The 24654-nt window shown below is 36.2% G+C and overlaps 1 protein-coding gene across 2 annotated transcripts in view; it reads right to left on the bottom strand.

Moving 5' to 3' along the window:
• LOC114247301 (uncharacterized) overlaps positions 1-24654 on the bottom strand; it is a 135063-nt gene that overhangs the window by 28625 nt on the left and 81784 nt on the right. The window contains exons 1-3 of one of the 2 annotated variants that reach the window (XM_089739532.1): positions 18378-18519; positions 18151-18181; positions 10374-10426 (exon numbers count right to left, since the gene is read on the bottom strand). The gene's annotated coding sequence lies outside the window, so the exon portion shown is untranslated. Of the gene's footprint in view, positions 1-10373; positions 10427-18150; positions 18182-18377; positions 18520-24654 lie in introns of those variants that run through there. The other variant, XM_089739533.1, reaches the window with a different exon arrangement.

Genomic DNA, 24654 nt, shown 5'->3' with positions numbered 1-24654 from the left:
TTTGTTATTGCAGAGACCATACGGAACAGGCCACTGTTTGGGAGTACGAAGAGTTTTTATTAGTCTCTCTATGCTTTGTATCGTGAGTTCCACGGGGAGTGCTCTGAGGAGTTTCTCAAGATGATCGACTCGATCTGCTTTCCAGATCTAAAGTGTTTGATAAGTTTCTAAGCTCGCTTTTTCTAATGTAGCACCCGACAGACTGTTAATAATAATTAATAATGATTAATAATGATCTATACTATAATATTATAAAGAGGAAAGATTTGTTTGTTTGTTTGTTTCGAATAGGCTCCGAAACTACTGGACCGATTTGAAAAATTATTTTTCCATTAGAAGCCGACATTGTCCCTAATGAACATAGGCTACTTTTTTTTAATTTTTTTTTATTTTATTTTTTTGGTTTCATGTGTGTTTTAATGTTTCCGAAGCGAAGCGAGGGCGTGTCGCTAGTTTATAAATATATTGGTCATGTGTGTTCGGAATCAGGATCTTTTGATTGAGCTCGAGCGGCAGGTGTACTATAAAGAAGGACAAACCAGGTCAATCATGGTAGATACGACCAATCTGCCAAGATTGCAGCGACGAAGAGAAAGATATATATACATATTATAATCCACAGACCCCACAGACACAGCCTACTGAGTTTCTCGCCGGATCATCTCAGTGGATCGCGTTTCCGATCCGGTGGTAGATTTTGCGGAGCTCTGCTCTTGCTAGGGTCAGTGTTAGCATCACTCCAGTTTGAGCCCCGTGAGCTCACCTACTAGCTAAGGTTACGCTGCAATAGCCTCTCAAGGCTATCAGCTTAGGTAGGAAAAAAAGCAATGATGACTCTCCATCAGAACTGAATGATTGTCTGCGTTAAAAGCTAGAAAACCCTTCAGACTTCGATTAATGTCTCTCCCGCTTATCTCTAACACTATTTATTTCACTGATGGTAGGGCAGGTACGTCTAGAGCGAACTTGAGCAGTTACTATTGTCTTATCTAATTAATTACACTACTAATTCACAGTACGCCCACAAGTATAAATTCACCGAACAAATACAAAAACTCAGAGGATTTAATTGTTATTGAAAAAAAAAAACTTACTTCCATTAAAACTACCACTAACTCGCCAGTTGCGTGTTTGAAATCACAGTAAAAATGTGTAATAAACATCAACTTTGCTAATGACATTCTAGAATTCAGGTTAAAATGGTACCGGGTGATTGCTTGACCCTTCTCGTGTGGGGCGTAAAGGGCGTTTTTGGGTCAACACTATATAATATATAATGGTGTTTTTTTTTTGTTTTTTTTTTTTTTTTTTTTTTTCCGTAACCTTCGGAAACATTAATTAGTCTTTTATTGGTTTTAGTCTGGTTTTGGACCTCATGTCGCAAGAGGGCGACTCCGATAGGCGCCGGTAAGTTCCGATAAGTCCGGTAGACTTCGGTTCTTGAGTTAACTTAATAACGTAAAGTGCATGACATTAAAAAAAACGGTACATAAAAATATCAAAACCTGAGTTATATTTTAGTTACCTTAATCTTTAAATATAAAAATGAATGGCTGTTCGTTAGTCTCGCTAAAACTCGAGAACGGCTGGACTGATTTGGCTAATTTTGGTCTTGAATTATTTGTGGAAGTTCAGAGAAGGTTCAAAAGGTAGATAAACATGACAATGTTCGGAATTAAATAAAAATAACAATTTTGTTTTTCCTTTGATGTGTCCCCCGTCGGACGGATTCCTTTTGTTTGTTTTCAGTTTATTTCATACCAAAGTTTAGGTCTTTTATCTATCGATTGAGGCACTACAAAGTCTGCCGGGTCAACTAGTTTTATATAAAAACAAATCAACATATAAATTGTGCTATTAGCTTTCCATAAAACACAATATGAATAATCGAAATAGACAATACCAACTCCTCACAAATAGATTTATTTATTGGAGCAGAGAATGAATCATTAGTCGAATTTCAATTTCAAATGGTCGATGTTAATTTATCAACCGTTTGCAGTTTTCGGAATGATATTCTAAATCACGAGCGGAAATCGATTATGCTATATTTTATTACATGTTGATGATTATTATAAAACGGCATTATATTATATTATCAAGAACATGTAGATTTAAATAATAAATAACAATGTTTAAGCTGTGAAATAAAAACAATGATCAATGTTTTCGATACGATTACTACCGATAATTTCGATAAAGATATCATTAAATAAAAGAGAATATATGAGTGTATGTACATATGTCCACCTATAATTATCTTAAAGATGAGGTTTAATTATTATCAACATAAATAAATCACATTGAAGAAAATATAAATATGTATTTACCAATTAAAATTTGTAATAAGTAAACTATAACTTAAGTGGAAATTTAAGAAATAAACATTTGATATATTTTGATTTACGTATCTATTAATGTCTCTATGAGTTAATTAATTGTCGACCTGAGTTAGTGTATCATTCCTATTCGAAATAAAAGCAAAATCACTCATCCCAATATAAGAAAATTAATTAAAATTATGTGAGAGTTGAATAAAAATTATCTTACATAATAACTTTCTGAATCGTCTTATGGCTTTTACGTTTTACTGTAATTACTGGTGGTAGGACCTCTTGTAAGTCCGCGCGGGTGGGTACCACCACCCTGCCTATTTCTGCCGCGAAGCAGTAATGCGTTTCGGTTTGAAGGGTGGGGCAGCCGTTGTAACTATACGTGAGATCTTAGAACTTATATCTCAAGGTGGGTGGCGCATTTACGTTGTGGATGTCTATGGGCTCCAGTAACCACTTAACACCAGGTGGGCTGTGAGCTCGCCCAACAGTCTAGGCAATAAAAAAATAAAAAATTGATTTAATTGTGGGCGAGACCACGGTCGCAGCTAGCTTAGCTTATATTATAACTTAAAATCAAGTTATAAAGATGAAACTTAAGATGAGATCCGATGAAAATTTTATCTTTAAGATCATATTAATTATTGTTGATTACCCGTCCTCTTGTTATTTACATGCTTCACGAGTTTTAATTATGTACACTGTGTTCCTTTCTCGCTTCAATGAGATGTCTTTATGCTGATTTGTTTCCCAGTACGATTAGATACACAACTGCGAAATAATGTTATTCTTGTAGAATTTTTCTCAGTCGGACACTCTTGTCAGTGTGGTCGTGGTTGCGTTGACGCTGTATGTGCAGTAGGACCTGTTAGGTCGCCCATGCTCCCGACAACCGCCCTCCAGGTAATGTGCTTCCAGGTCTGGCGGTTCGAAGCGTTACGAGTACATTCGACCATAGTGGACTCAGTCGACTTCTTTATTAGGTCAGTCCAGCGGGTCGGTGAGCGGCCGGGTGATCTTCTGCCTTCCACCCGGCCCTGGACTACCGACTGGTAGTCCAGGGCCGGGACTTCTCCATCGAGTGCTCTTTTCTGGAGATGTGACCAAAGAATTTTAAAACCCTCCGTTGCACTGTTGACGAAAGTCGGTCTTTGAGACCTTGTCTTGTAGAATAACAGGCAAGAATGTTCACAGGCACTGTCAATCTTCCGTGACCATGGAAACTGTAAAAGATTCGGAACGATTTCCTCGTGGTTTAAAGGATAAGACGCCCGGTACATACGTATAGCCTTGAGTTATTAGGTCTTCTTCGGAGGCGCTCGGGCAGCTGTTAGCACACCCCTCCTGGCTGAGCCTTGCTCGCCCACTTGTCCTGGTAAAACTGGAAAGGCCTCCAGGCTACCAGTACTACTTCAATGATAAGAAAAAAAAAAAAAAAACGTATAGAGCGCTACGAATGAGCCGATGTTCGAATCCCTCAGGCAGGCACCAATTATTTAGTGAAATGCGTACTTGACAAATGTTCACGGAAGACTTCAGCGGTGAAGGAATAGCATCGTGTAATAAAAATCAAACCCACAAATATTATAATTTGTGTTATTACTGGTGGTGGTAGAGCGTCCTGTGAGCCCGCACGAATAAGTACCACCAGCCTGGCTATTTCTAACGGGAAGTGGGGGAATGAGTTCCGTTTTAAGTGGTGGGGCCGCCGTTGTACTGTAACAACTAGGAATTAGAACTCATTTTTCAAGATGAGCGGCGCATTAACGTGATTAATATCCATAGATTCTAATGACGACTTAACACCAAGTGGGCCGCTCGTTCATCCATTTTGGTAACAAAAAGAAAGTTCGGAAATAGTGGCAAGATTGACGATAGGACTTGTGAAAACCGAAGAAAATATGTACCTATAATGTTTATTGATTTACTAAATGAACTCACATTTATAACTTCGTAGTTTATTGACTACGTTTACGGTAAATAAAAGAAAAGAATCTATATATAACGCACAACACATTGTCATGTAGCTTAAAGTAAACATAATTACAGTATTAATGAAGACCTGAGAGATACGTATTACAATACCTAAATACATCACATTACATTTTCTCTATAAATACGAACGACGTCGGCGTATCTTTGGTTTCTAACGCGATTGATTTACGATGGCAGACATTTATTTAATTTAGACACATCCTGTTCGGTAGCCGGTAACGTTTCAATCAGATATTATGCTACCTGTATTAAATGATCTCGAATCATATGACCGAACAGGGCCGTCAAAGAAATTTAGATCCTATTCCTACAATAACATAGAGACCAACGAGGAACTGGCATTGCCTTGCCGACTTTTATTTCATATCGTAAATGGGGTAATTATGTTTTTGTATCTTTATAACTATCAACAGATGTAAAATGCTAGGTGGGCAGGGCAGCGGTTTGATTATGCTCCTGGAATCGTGACGTTTGTAGGCGAAAGTGACCACTCATCATCAGATATGATCGTTTGCCTTCGAAGACATTGATTTGAATGGAACAAAAAAAAACTCGCCCAATATTATGGATGCTCTGAAAGCTTGATTTAGATATTAAAATATACTAGTGGTCCCACAGTAGTCGAAATTCGACCATAATTAATTGAAATTATAAGTTTGAACATTGTTATGATTCTATTGTCAAATTATATAATCACAAATTTCGCAAAGACCAAGTTTAGGCAAAATATTCATAAAGACAAACAATATTTAAACTATTCTCAATTTGACCACAGACTATAAGCAATATGAAAAGTTTGACAATAAGCAAATAGTGTGCATGCGTGTGTGTGTGTCAAATACATGGTATGTAGTGTGTGTAATGTTTTCTTTATTGATTTAATGTATCTTTTATGCATTATTTAAAAAAAATATTAGCATTGTGCGCTTCTTCTCTATATTCTCTATAAGTGTGGGAAATTTCACACTGCTCCCTCCGAGCAATTTTCGTAAAAAGGGGTACAAAGTTTTTATGGTAGTATGTGTAATGTTTTTTTATGGAATTATTGTATTTTTTATGCATATTTTTTTTTAAATATGAGCATTCTGCACTTCTTCTCTATGCTCTCTATAAGTGTGGAAAATTTCATACTGCTCCGTCCGCGCAATTTTCGTAAAAAGGGGTACAAAGTTTTTGCTTCACGTATTAATATATAGATATACACGGATATATTTTCATTCGAAACGCAATGAAACATGTTTGAGCGGACCGTCAATTAGTGATTTATTTAAATATTTTCTAAAGTACGTTCCTGTCGGTCTGGCTCTGTGCTAGACCGTTAGCTTGGTAATTGCACTCTCGGCAATTATGCCCAAGGGAAGCGATAGACATCCTGTGCGTGATCAATTCGCAACCTTCCTACGAAGTACTCATGATTCTTCAGTGTGTCGCAAAAACGTTGTATGGACAAAATACTTGTTTTTTTTTGGTACTTGATTTCAAAACATGAAAATTATGTCTGTGTGAATGTCTTCATCAGTTAGGAGAGTGTGGGCGATGATCGATGTTACATATCGCTTAATGTTTATTTTATTTTTTAAACATGATTGAAAGTATACTAAACAGAATATTTTAATTTTTGAAGTTTCTTTTTTTTTTCTTTAGGCGCGTTATGAAAAATTGATGAGAGCGAAATTTAACGATGCGCGCGCAACGTGACCCAAAATTAACAGAATGAAGTTGTCCACTAAATCGCTCATTACAATACGACCGACGTGAACTTTCCGAACCGTACAGAGAATTACCGAATTTATACGATGTCAAGAAAAGGTATGTCCAATATGCGTGTTTGAGGATGTTGTTTAATCGATTTTTTTTTTCAAATTTATTAAAATTTAAATAAAAAATAAAAAAAATTAATAAAAATAAAGTATAACTTCTTACGCGCATACATAAGTATACGCACCCTTTTTTTATATAGATAGGTTAGTTTTGGAATGGCTCGATCATCGATATTATCAGTTGGAAATGAAGGTGTGTCGTATAATGAAAATGATTGATAAACTGTAACACATTTTCAATTACTTTAATTTATTGCTTGAAAATACTATATTACGTTCAATACAACTCACACACACTAAAAAAAATATGGTCTCTCGTTGCTGTTACTATATTCGTGCAGTTTCTATGTCTGTAGTACAGTATCGGCTGTATCACTTTATGTATCTAGGTTACAAGGTGCATTCGTAAACTTATTAGTTTGTAAATACTTTATTGGTAAATAAATCTTAGAATGTGGTGACGTAGTCTTGGCACGTAGACACAGCCCACTGAGTTTCATGCCGGATCTTCTCAATGGGTCGCGTTTCCGATCCGGTGGTAGATTTTGAAGTCGTCGTGGCCTAGAGGATAAAGACGTCAGGTGCATTCGTGTTGAGCGATGCACCGGTGCTCGAATCCCAGGCGGGTACCAATTTTTCTAATGAAATACGTACTCCACAAATGTTCACGATAGATTTCCACGGTGAAGGAATAACATCGTGTAATAAAAATCGAACCCGCGAAATTATAATTTGCGTAACTACTGGAGGTAGGACCTCTTGTGAGTCCGCGCGGGTAAGACCACCACCCTGCCTATTTCTGCCGTGAAGCAGTTTCGGTTTGAAGGGCGGTGCAGCCGTTCTAACTATACTGAGACCTTAGAACTAATATCTCAAGGTGGCTGACGCATTTACGTCGTAGATGTCTATGGGCTCCAGTAAAACACTTAACACCAGGTGGGCTGTGAGCTCGTCCACCCATCTAAACAATAAAAAATAAATAAAAAATTGATAAATATATTTTGCGCAGCACTGCTCTTGCTAGGGCCAGTGCTAGCAACACTCCGGTTTGAGCCCCGTGAGCGTTAGGGCAAAGCTGAAATAGCCTCTCAAGGCTATTAGCACAGGCAGGAAAAAAAAGCAGCCAAAATGTGAGGGTGTAATTTTGTGGCGAAAATTGTTTATTCGATTTCCCTATAATTTATAGAGCACTTTTCAAAGCTAACCTGATCCTAAAATGCAAGTTTTAGTCATGGCCATTTGATTTTGTAATGTAAAATCCATAGCGCAAGCTTACAAAATTGAAATAGCATAAAAGTTTGCAGCGTCATCGAATACTGTAGGTAAATAGCCAATTGCAATAAACTCTACGAAAAATAATTATGGTCAAGCCGATTTGTATGTATTCAAACCAACGTTCCAGGAAGCTTGTTAACTTAGATTAACATGAAACATTAATAATTGCAATTCATTGCAAGTGAATCGGTGCTTCGAATGAACCACCAATTGAATATAAAGCTAATTGAAAATAATAATGCAATTAACGGGCTTCAGAAACAACGTCGTAAAAGTATTACGAATCGTTCAGTTTTAGTATTATTTTGATATATTATTATGTATATGTTTTATCGTTATTAAACCGGGTGTCGGTACTAAGTTTTGACATTACCAAAAGTAATTGAATCAAAATACCTACGTACTAGTATATTTTGTTCGAATAACAAATTATGATTTTCAAAAAAAAATTGCATTAAAATCACTTTATTACATTTTCACTAGTCGCAAATATTAAAACTTATTCTTCGGTTTATTAATGAAATTATTATTATATTTTTATCTTTCGAATACATAACGGTACTGTTAGTAAATGGAAATTGAATTATTTATTCAAATATTGTAAACGTTTCTGTGGCAAACAATTCACGTCTTGTATTCTGAAGAGCGTGATAGAGGATAGGTGCTTTGTTAATACAGGTAACCCTAGCATAACACGGTAGATACGTTCCAACAAAGTTCCGTGTTGTGCGAAACCGTGTTATATGAAACTAAAACCCAGTACGAAAAGGAGGGTAATTTTTCTGAATAAAACAAACACCTCAACTATGCCTGTACTTTTTACCTATCATACATAAAAAATAAGCAGTAAACTTTTAGCTATTCCCATAGATTATCGTATATGTGTATGCAGAATATAAATATCTAAATAATAATAAAAATCTCGTTATCTTGGTATAGAAGTACGTTGTTATAAAAGAGTTTTGGGGACTTTTCTTTTCGTGTTAGAGTATAACCGCGTTGTAAAATACCGTGTTATGGGAAATAACACGGTATTACCAGTACAAAGAAGATTTGATTTAATATTTCGTATCGGGCAATATCGTTCGCGTTATCTTATCTACGGGCTCCGGTAACCCCTTAACATCAGGTGGGCTAACAAAATATAACCAATAAAATAGTAATAAAATGTTTTGACCATAAATTACATTTGCTTTTATGCATTTATGTAAACATAAATAAATTTCATGTTTAGTTCTATATCGCCATTAACGACCTAACTCAGTCCTTTTAAGTACTTATTTGACACACGACTTGATAGAAACGGACATTATGTAAAACATTTAGCTCTTTGAATCTCAATTAATGTCTCGATTTTATTTCAACTAACTGCAACCTCATTTCGCAAATGTCTACTGTTTTATCTATACGAATAAAATAAAGCCTTTTGTATTATTTGTTTGTGTGTTGTATTTTTTTTACCTATGGTATATATAGCCTTGAGAGGCTATATCAGCTTCTCCTTGACGTGTAGGTGAGCTCACGGGGCTCAAACCGGGTGTGTTGCTAACACTGGCCAGGGCAGTGTTTCGCAGAATCTACCATCGGATCGGAAACGCGACCCACTGAGAAACCCGGCGAGAAGCTCGGTGGACTCTGTCTATGGGTTAATTCACTCGTTGAGTCCTTCGTCGCAAGTGACGGATTCGACGATAACGGTGACCGAGTGTGTTGTAAATGCTATCTGGTATATGTTGTATTGGTAGGTATATTGGGTGTTATTGAAAATTCACTTACAAAAACCACATGTTATCTCTTATTTACCTCAGAGACTTCAATAGCAATCGATCGATTATGCGAAAATCGATCATTTTCGGTCGATAACATAATATTAATGTAATGTAATTCATTCATCCAAAATTCGGTCAAACAACATTATATTATAATCTTGCTATGTCTTGCAGAGCAATTTTGTTTCCAACTACCCAAGTTACATAAATAAATTGATAGCATTAAATGCTATCTTTTTATTTCTTAAAACTAGCATATACCTATATAATTGCTAAAATACGAAGCACTAGACACTAATTAGGTACTGTCGAACAGATGCGGGACAAGTATTTAATTACTTCCATATAATTTATTACCCTATTCAATTACTTTAAAAGAATTTTAAACTGTGTAAATTGATTTAAATGAAACTTAAAGTATTCGCGCCGTATCCTGTTAATCCTCCGGTTTCTTTGAGAGCAATCGCGGTGTAGTGATGGGTAGATTAATGTGTGTTTGTCTGTATTGTAACTTAGCTCATAGACGCGATGATGCGATCGAATCTTGACGCATAACGTTATAGCCCCATTTGGACTGATATAACCACTGTTCTATCGTAAAGGATCAGTGTGTTTAGTTCGAGTTTTTTAACGTTCTCGATAAGGTTTTTTTCTTCCTACCTAAGCTGATAGCCTTGTGAGGTTATTTCAACGTAACCTTAACTAGTAGGGGAGCTCACGGGGCTCAAGCCTCACGACGTTGCTAGCACGAACTCTAGCAATAGCCGTGCTTCGCAAAATCTAGCACCGGATCGGAGACGCGACCTACTAAGCAGATCCGACGAGAAACTCAGTGGGCTGTATCTGTGGGTTAATTTACTCGTCGAGTCCTTCGTCGCAAGCGATGGGCTCGACGAGAACGATGACCGGTTAGATAACGTAAAAGTTAACTCAAAATTGTATGCAGTTGGAACAGCGCCCCTCGCGGCAAACGTATTCTAACGATGCAACTCCATACAAATTTGAGTTAACTTTCACGTGATCGAGAACGTTAAAAAACTCGCACTAAGTACACAGACCAGAAAACATGATTCTCCTTGTTCGAAGACCGGTAAAAATGGGCAGACCCTGGTATGTACCAACTCACATATACTGGGACTATCGTTAAAAAAGAATTTTAAAGCAGCAAAACAACTAACTACCTTAATTTTCAGAACTCCTTCGTGGACATTTTGATTGCTCTGCTCAGAGTGATCTGTAACAAATAAATAGATTACATTTAACAAAAAGGCAAATACAATTAGCTAAACTTTAAGAATACTGTTTCTTTAATCATTGTTTATTTAATTTTGTTTAAACACAACAGTGCATGTCCAATGGCGTTGTTACAATTCAGCGTTATTTAAAATTGATGATATGTCTTATAGATTTAAAAGCCACGGCCTTACGGATCCATCAGATCCAATAACCTTTGCATTAGACGCCTTCAGCTCTAACACTAGGAGCAGGCTTAGGGACCCCGGTAACCGCACTCGTCGAACTCGACAAAGAGTTCGCCGTGCAACCTAACCCATGAATCAGCTCGCTGAGTTTCTCGCCGGATCTTCTCAGCGGGTCGCGATTCCGATCCGGTAGTAGATTCATTCGCGAAGCAGCTGCTCTTGAGTTGTTAGGTCTCCTTCAGAGGCGCTCGAGTACCTGTTAGCAAATCCCACCCCTTTTGGCTGAGCCTTTGCTCGCCCACCTGTCCTGGTGAAACTGGAAAGGCCTCCGGGCCACCAGTAATCTTTCAATCATAAAAAAAAAAGATTTAAAAGAAAATGTTATAAATTAAAAGACATTTTCCTTATTACACCATGGAATACCAGCTAAGGTAAGTTAACTAAGTTATACTAGCGCAACATCCGTAAAAACATCGTGTTACCTCAGTAAGGGCGTAACCTGAATTCTTTTTCTAATCACATTTGTCATGTATGGATTGAAAAAAAGGGTGCATTAAAATTCTTTGTCAGGTATACATATACGAATTGAATGTGTAATTGTGTAGACGTTTGTAATTTTTGTGGTTTTATGATTAGTTCAAGATGAGACGAGGATTTATTTTATTTGGTATATTTATATTTTGTGAATAATTTCATCAATTCCTTTTTTTACCTCCGGGTCATTATTATATTGGTTAATTTCTGCCTAGTGGTATACCAATAACAACTAACAACAAGGAAATGTATTAAGTCAAATTAAAATTGAATTCGTGTACTACGACCGCCTGATTAGTCGAGTATAAATAAATTACTTTTTTTTTTTCAATTTGTTTTGCAATCGGTACAGAGTAATCAAAGCACTCCGAAGATATCGTAACGTCGCCTTGCGGACTACAAGCCGATTTTTTTAATTCTAAATAAAACTAATTAATAATGACTGCGAAGAACGTAATAATCTAACTGATACGTTTCTTACATAGTTTATCCACTTAGAGGCCGTCGCAAATTTTCTATGTAATCGAACTCCACCCAGTTTCAATAGAAAGTTGCTAAAAAAAAAAAACTAAAAAAAAAACTAAAAAAAAAACCTTTTTTTTTTGTCTACTCATTCTCTGGGATGATTTCGAGATACAAATATCATCATACCACTATAACTTGAACTAAATTTAACAGATTCTCAGATAATTCGACCGTTTTCTTATATTGACATCAGTGAACCGGTCATTACAAGATCTATACGAATTTATAACATTTAATGCTATTAAGACATTTCATAAATTGACACGACAGCGTTACTTGCACAATACAATAATTACGATATATTCAAATATATTTTGCATAAAGATACGTGTCAATTAAAAGCCTAAAACTTGCTCTTTGATAATAAACTTTTCTTATTGATTTTTATCTGTAATAAACGATAAAATGTTGTATTATTGATATCAATCTATTTAATTGATCAATTTGGCGTTTATCTCTGTTTAAACACGCAAAAACTAAGCAGGTTTGTGCCATTTTCTCATTTGTTTGTCAACCGATTTTATGTTTATGTATTTTTTGTTTATCTATTAAAAGTATGTATTTAAACTGTTTGGCTAATAAAAAATTAGAAACATTTAACTTTTTCCTTTTCCCATGTTTTACTGGAAAAAATCCAAAACAACAGAGAAAATCGAGAATATAAACTGAGATTATTTTCGGTTTTAAAAAATCGCACAAATGGCGCTGTATTAAATAGTATGTATATTTCTGTCTCATTCTTTGCTGGCTTCATCCTACACATTTTTGTATTTGTGTCTCTTACCTGTCGTTTTTTCCGTTGCATCCGGTTTGAAATCACAACGATTCTAAAGAAGTTTTCACTTCAAAAGTTACCTTGCACCAGTTTTACCCCAAACTTCAAACAGATGGTCCGTAACAATGTCATTTTCTCGTTGATATGTAAAAAAATACCTTTGTTATATCCGTAATTAAATTTATTTAATAATTTTTTTCTACAAAATGTTGTTCGGACCGCAGTGGTCATTTCATTTTTTAAAACGGACCCCGGGCGAAACTAATTAGTGACCCCTGCTTTACAGTTTTAGAAATAGGTCACAATGAAACATGACAGAATTTCACTCAGCAACTAAGCATTTTCGATTCATGTCAAGGATTATGTAAAAGTGAGAAACGTTGGAGGGCCTAATCTAATCGTTTATCACGCGATCTCAGTTTTATTTCTTAATTAATTACAATACAACAGTTAACATGGCGACACTGGCCTTAAAATATAACGCAAAAACAATAGTGGTTAAGGTGTCGTTCTGATATTGTTGACTGCGGAATGTATTTTTTTTTTTAAAATTAAAACCTTTAAAATTGATTTTGTTCTGGAATATGGCTCGACATAAAAATCTTTGCGATTATTTAAATTACAAAGAAAACATTGTAAGTCAAATTGTGCCCCTGTAAGAGGCGGCTTCCCTCCAGTGAAGGTCGCGGGGTGGCTTGATAGGGTCGAGATTCTTTTAATGCTAAACCAATGATTGTTTCATTACTTTAGAAATCCAAATTAAACGCAAGCAAAACTGCGGACATAGTTTACCATTCTTTGCCGCTATCATAAAGTAACGGATTGGTATATTATTTTCTTTTTTGGCAAAGGAATTCTTGATAAGCTGCGTAATGTAATAGGAATTTTTGGCGCGAACAGATCAGCTTTGTGGCCTAGAACAACAGAACTCCATATTTTCCAAGGAATTTACTAATAATGGACAGAAACACTCGTAGAGTATTATACAGTACTATATAATTTTATTGGTGGTAGTGCATATTGTGAACCTACAGAAAAGTACAACACACACACAAACATACACACACACACGTATACATACGTTCCGATTTCGACCTCATGTTTCATGTAGCTTGGGACATTCACGTTGTGATCTGAAAGACTTTTTTCTGTTTTTTTTCCTTTGTAGGAAGACGAGCGTATGTCCCACCTGGTAGTGCGTGATTACTGTCGTTTATGTACATCATCAATGCAAGGGGCGCAGCCAAGTCGTTGCCTACAACTGAGTCCTCTCCGCAAGCCTCGTTTGTAGAAATACATTTCATAGCACTCGGGAAACCCTGTCATTTAACGCAGCGGTTTCAGTCAGTATGGATAAATCTTGTAGGTACGACAAAAGGAATATATTATTACACAGAGCGGATGAAATTGCTCGGTAGACCGACGGCTTGAATGTTGTTGTTTTGGAATTTATTGTGTAAGATTATCCTGAAAATATTAGGCATCGTCAAATACCTTGTCTTCTATGATGAGTACCCGCCACACTTTACTCCGGTGGCGGGAGGAGTGATGATAAAAGATGAGAGAACAATTCTTCAGAGCCTTCAAGATCTTTTGTAGCTTCTTGATAACAGATAAATGACTGGTCCTCCACATGAATAATAAAATAATCCGAAATATCCATTCCACTATTTCAGAATCTTATGTTAAAATATAGCCAATTTTAAACCGACGCGCCTTTTACAAACCGAATTAAGTAGCAATTCCGAACCACGATTCTTTTTAGTGTAATTAAATAAATGGTTCGTAAAGTTTTTATGATGTAACTTTGATTTACTGACACCGCATCGGGAGTTCACCTTAATTCGGTCTCATTTGACATATCTGGGCCAAGTATTAAATATTACTAAACGGCGAACAATATTAGGTGACAAAACAAAATGGACATTGATTTATGAAGTTGTAATTTTAATTATACGCTGCCTATACACGAATTCAGAATAATAATACAGTAATAATACATTGTAATATCAGGCTTATCTTGTCAGTCAGCCGAAGATTGTAATTGCTATTGTAACGTTTATTGTTTGTTGGGTCAAACTTGTGATGGACTCTTTGTAGGACGTATTGTGAGCCCGCGTTAACTCTGCCATTGCCGGTCCCAAGCCCGGATGAGAAAAGAGGAGGGTTGAGTAGAGCTGGACATTCCTACCGTAAAACGTCAACGCCGAGCACTGGGCGGCGGGAAATAGCCCAGCCCCCGGATACAACCAGAGACCCGGAGCGGAACCAGTTTGCCGTGAAGGAATAAATCCCTTCGAAATACTGATGTGGAAGGACGTGGGAACCCACCACAATTACATCCCAAGAGAGTCATGGACAGAGAAACATTTAAACTGTTTCAAGGCCATGACCACGACCCTCAGTAATGAGGAAACCGACGCAAGGAGTGTGAGCCCGCACGCGTTAGTATCATAACCCTGCCTATTTCTGCCGAGAAGCAATAATGCGTTTCGGTTTAAAGTCGCACTAGAGAACTGAGACTTAGAACTCATGTCTCAGATTAGATGGTAGCTTTTACGTTATTGATATCTATAAGCTCCGGTATCTACTTACTAGTATGCCTCCAGTATACTTAACACCAGATAAGAGCTGAGCTCAATCTTGCGTCTAAGCAATAAAAAAGGACTTATTAATATGCCAGTCGACGTATCGAATACATCCATAAAATATATGTACTATATTGGCATTATGTTTGTTACATTCATTTTCATTCATCAGTCAATAACAAAAGTACTTTATAACAAACAAGACTTAAATTGTTCTTCATTGCTATCAATAGAAGATTTCATGGCCCACCTGATGTTAAGTAGTAACCGTAGCCCGTAGCAACATAACGCAAAGCTGTTGAATTATATCCCGGTTGTCTTACGCATCAAACCTGAGTTGACTGCATGTGGCGTAATTTGGCAGATGTTTTTTTGACGTTAGAGGCAAACGAGCATACGGCTCGTATAGCTGTAAGTAGTCATCATCGCTAATGGAAATAAACAATTCGAAGGGCCTAGTCAAGTCGCTGCTTACTTATCATCATAATTTAAGCAAAACCGGGCTACCTTATTATTACCCGCTCTTATTCCTCTACCGTGTTATGTATCTTTTTTATTTCGTAATTGGGTGGATGAGCTCACAGCCCACCTGGTTTTAAGTGGTTACTGGAGCCCATAGACATCTATAACATAAATGCCGCCCCTCTCCTTCAGATATGAGTTGTAAGGTCTTATAGTATAGTTACAACGGCTGCTCCACTCTTCAAACCGAAACGCATTACTGCTTCACGGCAGAAAAAGGCAGGGCGGTGGTACCTACCCGTGCGAACTCACAAGAGGTCCTACCAACAGTAAACAAATGTTGGGTTAGATACGTATCTTACTTAGAACTTTTTGGTACCTACCGGATAAGAATATAGTCGTTACGAGTACACCAGACGAACTACGTTGGGTCGTGGAAGCTAGATGTGTCCGAAATTTCCTACAATCCTTGACTAGCTCAAGATATACTCAACAAATAGATTTCTAAATGAGCAAGCACTAAATTAGCAGGTTAGCAATAGACCAATAACGATTATACAATTTATCCGTTTTATTTTATTTGAGTTATTAAGCGAATCGTGTTCTTTAAAAATTGAATTTAATTGCTTTTATTATGTTCCTAAATTATTTTGATTCATTTCTAAAATAATCGATGCATTTAAACTATTTTAAAATTTATACACAATAAAGATTTGACTGATTATGAGACTCGTATGTAAGATGCAACGTGGGTGGATCGTTGATAATAAAAGCGATATTTTATTTCCGAAATAACTTGCAAATCTGTTGAATACGGCCTTATATGGCCTGATCTATCAACGGACTTATCCGCTAGGCTAGATTCTAGTTTTTAGTGTTACGTAAGCAAATAACAAAAAACGGACACCAAAAAACATAAGCTAAATGTACTTAGTGATGGTGAAGAGCATTGTAAGCCCGCCTATCTTTACTAAATCTACCACGGAGCAGTCAGTCGTTACGAGTCGAAGGGTGGAACATCAGGTGGGCCTGAGTTCGTTCACCTTTAGCAATAAAAAGGACTGATAGTTAAATTAAAAGGATCGGTCAATTACATTATTTTCTGTATTGTTTATAAGATCAATTTTGAATCACTTAATAAACATGGAATCATTCCTACGACAACGATAACCAAGCACGTCATTTAATTAATGGCTAGCGCGTTCGTCTGTATTGCCCCCAAATGACGTAATCTGTAACTGCTTGTCAGGAAGATACCTACAAAACGGCTATACTTTGCAGTCGCTAAGCATCAAAAATTGATCTCGTCCTATTTCTATTGAATGTCCAAAATACTTTTAAAGTTCCGTCAGATACGAATTTTCTAGACGCTTGCTTAGTAATGATAGCGTTTCTAAAAATAGTGCCATTACCGATTTCGAAATCACCAGGTATGTAATATAAATATGTATAAGAGTAAATATGTATAAGAGTTGCTTACATTTTAAATACAAATATACTTCCAATCATATCCGTGGATAAGCCGTAAATTCTAGGTCCATTTTGTGAAAAGTCGTACGTTTTTGGGATTCTTACCACTACGAACTTATTTTTTTTATGAAAGTTACAAGTGTTCATGTAATATGCTAACAAGCTCTCAGCCAGTTAGTGTTATATGTAATTTTTATTTAATAATACGATACGACATTGCTGCGTTCATATTCTGATCTAGTTGAAAATTAATATGAATCATTGGCTGTATAAAGATTCAGAAATATTACACATTGACCAAACTGGCTGTATTAAAGTACCTGAATTTAAATGCCATGAGAAAGTCAGTTCATAGACGTGACATGACATTTCGCAGTAAAAGGGCGCAACCCTTCCAAAGGGCGCTCAAGTGGGGTGGAGTCGCGTATAATTTTCGATATAGAACGCACTCTAGACAAATATAACTATGCAGTTTTACGTAAAAAATCTTTTGTAGAAGCAGTAGTTGTATATCAATCATTTGATTATCAATGGTTTCTTTTTTGAAATTGAAGTTTACCTAACCAGTTGGTTGACATAAAAAATGAAAAGAGAATATCAATTCCTTGTAACTTTCCTTGATTCAGTTTTTTGGCATAGTTCAGTGTTACTTGATATAAATTGTACAATTACTCGTAGTAATTCAGTGAGTCGAATAGAAAGCACTTTATTGAAGATCAAAGATAAAGAATCTAAAGGTATATAAAATATTTAAATACTTCAAAAAAAATAGCGTGACATTTTGTGCCTTATCCCTTAAATTGACCTCTTCCAGTCGATCGTCTATATAGAGAGCTTGCTGGTAACAATTGATTATTATATTACGTTGAAAGCCCAAATTTGTGAAGCAAAAAACTTTACGTGCGTATTTTTAAGCATTTTATTAATTTTGACTAAGATTTACATGTAACTTGTAGTGCACATTTGAATAAGTTTTAACATACACCTTACACAACCCTCGAAACAAAAATAAAATAAAACAAACATTTTAAATAAAATTCACGACATACAAAGCCGTATCTTAAAATCCTGTGAATTTATATGCATGTATTTGAATCTCAGTGAAAAAACAACGACAAAACACTATAAAAGGTATTTGTTTGATAATATCGAATTTGTGAATTTTAACCGAATCAAATCTTACCGTTCGTCCAATGCAACTGCCTTTTCGAATTCTGAAAACGATACACAAGTTTCATTATAAACGTTGAATTATAAATTTTAAATGAGCTTAACGTATTTATAATTTAAAAACATTTTATGACAACGGCTGTGCCCACGGCCCTTGACGACCAAATGTTCCGGTGACGTAATAGTTAGGTAACCCATCAATACCCATTATGTAAAAACTTATAGAAACAGAGTACTTACAAGGTGGCCTGAACCGCCAGGGTCCAAAGAACCCCACGGAGCTTAACATGTCGGCTGTGTTGCCTACTCGACTGGTACCACAGGAGTGACACCTGGGTCAGCACCACTCGCCTCGGCTACCCCAGGGCGGTACCAATACCACCAGTTATACCACCACGCATGCGTGTTCGCGGGTGGGGCAGAAAAATATTGATTTTTCCGGACCCCTATACCTGTGATGGGCTGATACGAGCTCTATTCACGGCATAGCGGACAAATTGCCGTGAGGGTGGTGATTCGGTTAAAGGCGAGGTATTAATTATGTAGTGAATGGAATGATTGATCGAGATCCAACTGATGGTACGGTGTTTGTATAGTGTCACGTTGTCAAATCTTTAAGAACATGGTAGCTCCAACAACAACTTCGCGCAAGCAATTACTGCGTGTTTGATGCTAGATAAGATTGACATTTAGAACACGTCATAGTATTGCAATTAAAAAAAAAACATATTATGGTTATGGCGTGTGACTTTTAAAATTTTAAAATTCGCTTGTTAATGTTCGCTTGAGTATATAGCTGATCACAAAATAATCTATTTCAATTTGATTACTTCAAGAAGTCCACTAGAGGCTTATTATGTCGATTTATTTACCCCTTTATTCGCATCCGCCCGCTACTCTAGCTATTGCGGTCAGAGCGCTGAAATCACAACTTGCGCAATCGTAGGGCTTTCATTGGTTTATCGCTTCGTACGGGCTTGGTTTTTTACGAGTGTCGATAAAGCTGAATTTGCTAAAATTACCTTCAATCAATGAATTGCATAACAAAATAAAATTATATGTTACAAGCTCAAAGGCATGCGTGTTTCTTTCTGAACATTAACACAATTAATTTAATCATTTCAAAGTAAAAAACGAACACAATTTACTTTGTTTTGTGCACCGCATTTTGTATTTTTTTTAATTTCAAACTTATGTAAGTTTTTCAATAAGTACCTATACAAATATTTGTATTAAATACCTCAATTTAGTAAAAATATTTCAACTTTTTCGATCGCAAGCTTAGTCTTGTTTCGTCTAGTCGGACGTCCCTGTCGATTAAATAATTCTTTTTGGTACCTTACGATATTTTCCTAACTGCATTTTGATTATTTTTCACTGAGGTAAATTGTCGCTATCCATTTCATTTAGGTATTACTCGCATTTATGTCGGCAAATTCGGACTCAATTCTTCCTTCATTTTAACCTTTTTTATCTATGTACTTTACTCGCAATAACTTCTCTATGATGCTCAGATTTTCTAATTAAAAAAATAAAAATAAAAACTTTATAAATTGATGCATCTTTAAATTTCGTTAATCTAGAACAAAATATTCTTGTACGGTTTAAAAAAAACCGTATTCTTTTGTTTTGGGATTTGTATATTACTAGAGGTCTAAAATTATTTTTTCTTAGGAGCTACATGTTTTTCTTGATATAGATACAAGTATAAACTAGCTTCCCGACTACATAAAGTTATTGGATTACCAGATCTCCTAGCAATTTGAGCTCTACTGTCTTGCTTCAGACCCGAGATTTGAGTTTAAAAATAAATGAATTGAAGAATAGAAGCTTTAAAATTTAAGATTCATATGGATACATAATATGTAAGATACAATGCACATATCTCAGGACCTTCTACACCACTCTTGATTGACTGGCAGAGAATTCCAAAGCCATGAAGTCCCCCACTGTATTCTTGTGCGTCAAGATGATTAAATAAATAATATGATAGAAACTGTTTTTTAGTTCTCTGCCTAAATTTTACTTAATAACAGTCTATACGTAAATTTTAGGCATCAAACTGTGGTCTAGGTTTCGTGTCTACGGTTACTCACAGAGCGTAGTTATAATAATAATGCCCCTATACATAATGGATGTTCCACGGAAAGCGCATTGCAGGTTTTATTCGAGTCATGAGAAACAAAAGCTAACAAAAACTTATTCATTCAGTCTATTTATGCTGACCTATTGCGTTCTTGACGTTGTTCTTAAGTAACTACCCTTGTCTATGATCAAGACCAGCACGAACCTTGAGATATGCAGTATCTCATGGCATTAGTTAAAAATTAGTACGTTTTCAGAAGATTTAAAACTAAAATAATGAGTATTTTTCATAGTTCAAACTGTATACATTTGTTTACATAATTCCGCAAAGGATTCAAATGATAGATGACAAACGATTTTTGCTAGTAGCAATAATGAAGTCTGTAACGAATAAACTACTATTACTTTTAGTAGTGGTAGTTGTCACGTCGTGGGCATGTTGCATGAGTAAGGTGTAAGAAGAATATGAAGAATAGAAGGAGAAATATGAAAATAAATCAAGTCATAACTAGGAACAATCCAGCTGTAATTGATCCTTTTATTGCCTACCCATTGATAGCAAGGTCGAGAGGCTATGCTATGTGCCTCAGGACTTTGGTAGCCCTAGCCCACTGAGAAGATCCGGCGAGAAACTCAGTGGGTTGTGTCTGTGAGATAATTTTCATGACGAACACTTCGTTCCATTCGATGGGTTCGACGAGAACGGTGACCGGTGCTTGGAATATCTTAAAGCAACGAGATTGGATCAGGAGGTTCCGAAAGACGTTTAATATATATTTTTTATTTGTTTTTTAGCCGGGTAAAAGAGCTCGCAGGCTGAGTATTGTAAATATGTTACCAGAACCCTATCGCTATGTGAATGTCGCCAGGAAGTCTTAACTACACTTTAAGTGGTTCTCGCACTCTTCAAACGAGAAGGCAAGATTGTTTCGTAGCAGAAATAGTCAAGACAGCGATATGTACTCGATGTACAAGTGTCAAGATCATTAAGCACCTTTTTTTTTTTCGGGCCATGGGCCCAACCTCCTACGAAGATAAAGAAAAGATACGAATTTTAGAACCCTACCCACTAAACGACTCCCCTGCACTCTTACATTCGACGTCCGATCTCCCCGCCGCCGCCGGGGTCAGAATCCGGTCAGAGTAGAGGGGATTCCGCGGTCAACACTAAAACCAGACTCGCGGTGCCACCCCGAGGACGCCCGACCGACGGGTCATCGAGGCAATAGTCGACGACCAGCAACGCCGGTCTCCGCGGTACGGCGGCCCTACCAAGCTGCCCGGGTGATGCCGCTGGTGTTTTGGGATACCCCGCTGGGTCAGAACCAGCCTGCCGGGTCGGAACGCGATACATCGCCGACCGGATTGCTCTTCCAAGGATCATTAAGCACCCAGATCAATCGATCCTAACGATCGAAACTAAAACAAGTTTACTAGAAAAACTAACTTTTTAATCATTTCAAAAATAATCGTAACAGAAACATAAGTATCCAACGGAATTGTTGTTAGTTTTTTTTAACCATTTAATCTTAATTACATTTGTAGAGCAAAGCAATAAAACTAATGTATTGTCATTGTTCCATCATACGCAAATTTTCATGATAATCGGACATCTTGAAATTAGTCAAACATTCCATTATATAGATAGATATTGGTTAAACAGATAAAAGAATTTATTTATTAGCGCACAGAAATCAAGAAAACGTATGTATCAGCACCCCGTGACCGATACGAGTCATTCAAGTTTCCATGAACGCCAGGCGCACCTGGTACCTGATATATGAACGTTTTAATTGATCACATTTAAATAATTATCCATTCAGATGCTGTTTCGACATTCAATTGCACGTTATATTTTTATTACTCTTTTGAATGTCGTTTTTGTCGGTATAAAGTAATCTAAACTTTATATGTTTGAAATTATAATTTAAACTAGTGTGGCCTTATTTATTGGAGAGCTTCGGGAGTACTTTTAGACTTATAGCTGAGATGTATGAAAAGAAGCTCTCGATGCTTCTGATATTAAGCGGATAGACGTCGTAGTCATAAATGCCGTTGTTGTACAATTGAAAATATTGACCTGAGAGGCGTCTATTTTTTCCAGTATACCATTTCATATTATTTCCATAAATATTCCATATTGCATAGGTATATAGTTGAACTTTGAACTTTAATTCATAATTCTTAATATAACTCATATTACATTCACTCAATTATTTGCTAAATATCCTTGTTAATTTAAAATGTAGTCGGGTGATATAGAGTTTTGAATTTCTGTGTTAAAGCTGCTCTATGTAGCTAAGAAGCCAAATGCAAAATTTAAGATCTCCGTCCCCTTATTACCAGTCGAACAATATAGCTACTCCTAGTTATAATGGAACGCATTTATAATGTTTGTAAAAGAAAAATATCTTACTGTCAACATAGTAATCGTAATAAGTAAGTAATAGGAGCCCAACAAATTATGTCTGAAAGGAAATTACATTAGGGAAATGAATATAGCTCCCAGAGCCAAGTCGCACATTTCAAAAGATGATTTAGGTCAATGCCCTGGTCATTGTTTAACCAATTTTTTTTTTGCCACCAATCAGTAACACATTCGTGATTGAAGAGGGGGCAGCCGTTTTGCTATAACATTGAAACTTGTCCTTTTTCAAACGAGGCTTGTGGAGAGTATTAAACGGTAGGCAGCGGCTTGGCTCTGCCCCTGGCATTGCTGAAGTCCATGGGCGACGGTAACCACTCACCATCAGGTGGGCCGTATGCTCGTCTGCCTACAAGTGCAATAAAAAAAAAAAAAAAAAAAAACTTACAACTAACTCACACTTAACTCTCAAGGTGGGTGGTGGTATTAACGTTGTGTTCATGTTCATGTCTATAGGCTTCGGTACCACTTAACACCAGTTGAGCTGTGAGGTCGTTCAGCTGTCTAAGAAAAAGAAAATGGGCGGTAAAATCATAACTTCTTTAGTTGTATTAATATAGAGTAACATTCAACTTTTTAGCCAACTTTATGTTCAGAATTCAAGAGATTACTGAGTTAGTAGGATTTGAACGTGCACATCATCCGGAATTATCAAATCCAATTAATTCAAGACCTAAGTAAATAAAGATCAGTAAGACATAAAAAAAGAAAAATAAAAGCGCTCGAATCGCGAGAATGCAATTTAAGTGCAAGATAAAAATACCACATAAACAGTAATTTTATTTAATAAAGTGTCGAATATATTGTATTTTGTCCACTTTAAAATTTGTATTATAAGGTTTTGCTTTATAAAACACCCACCTAATTTGAAATCGTTGCTTATCTTTTCTTGCCCAGCACAAATGCTCCGTGGCCAAAATAAATCAAATGATAGTATTCACGCAATAGTAACTAGTAAAATTAGGGTTGAGGGTGTAAGACTTTAGTGTAAGACCATAATCACAGGGAAGAAGATAGCACTACTTAGTTTTTTATTTATTTAAGGGAGTAACATGAGCTATGGGAATGTAGTAACAGCAACTAGAGTTTCGAGGTTTGGTGTCGGGATCTATTTCAGCGAATAAGAATATTGTAGATGTAAATAATAAGCACAATAATCGTTGGTTACTAGTAGACAATGGAATTGCGACTTTAAGTTCATGTCTTAAGGTAGGTGACCAAAAATGTCATTGTAAGGCCCTAAAATAACGTGGGCCAGCAGTCTGCTCCCAACAGCTGCGGACTGTCAAGACCAACATACTCCGAAAGCTCGCTAGGCGTGGAAACCTAATGGATTTGGATAAACGCCTTAAAAAAAATTGTCATTACTATAAGCACGTTTATTGTGAGGTCCCGTAACAACTTACCTACAATGGGCCGTATGTACATATGTCTTCCCGTTTTAACAATTCTTACTTAAGATAAGATACATTTGACTATAGTTAAGTAAAATTTAATTGAATACAGTAAATCATGTTTATATATACGGTAGTTATATTTTTTTTATCGTGTAAATTTGATAGGCTGTAAATTTTTTATGTATTTTATTACTTCAAATCGGTTATTATGCGTAATTTGATATTTAATAACCTCAACAAGACCATTTGCATATCATTATACTTTTTGTTCAAATGGAATTAATAGATATGTTTTATTGTTACGTCTTTGATATTTATTTATTTTTAATGTATCGGCTCAATCATTTGTTATTAACGGACTTATTCAATCCAATTTTCAAACCATGACTTCTCTTTTATTTACCTCTGTAGCTGGCGGTTATTTGTCATCCTGTCATTGCTGCTAGTACCTAAATATGGAGGCGCATGAGCATTATATGTCAAAAGCTCTTCTTTTTGACAGGAAACGTCACGGATAAAGGGAAAACGTTTCTCGTATAAACTATCAGTTTCTTAACAAACATCTTAACTTCAAATGTTTTTTTATTTGGCGTGATTCAAATTTATAAGT

The sequence above is a fragment of the Bombyx mandarina genome, chromosome A1 (genome assembly GCF_030267445.1).
Source record: "Bombyx mandarina strain Sakado chromosome A1, ASM3026744v2".
In the NCBI taxonomy this organism is placed as follows: Eukaryota; Metazoa; Arthropoda; class Insecta; order Lepidoptera; family Bombycidae; genus Bombyx; species Bombyx mandarina.
This window is presented reverse-complemented; position numbering and strand designations above follow the sequence as displayed.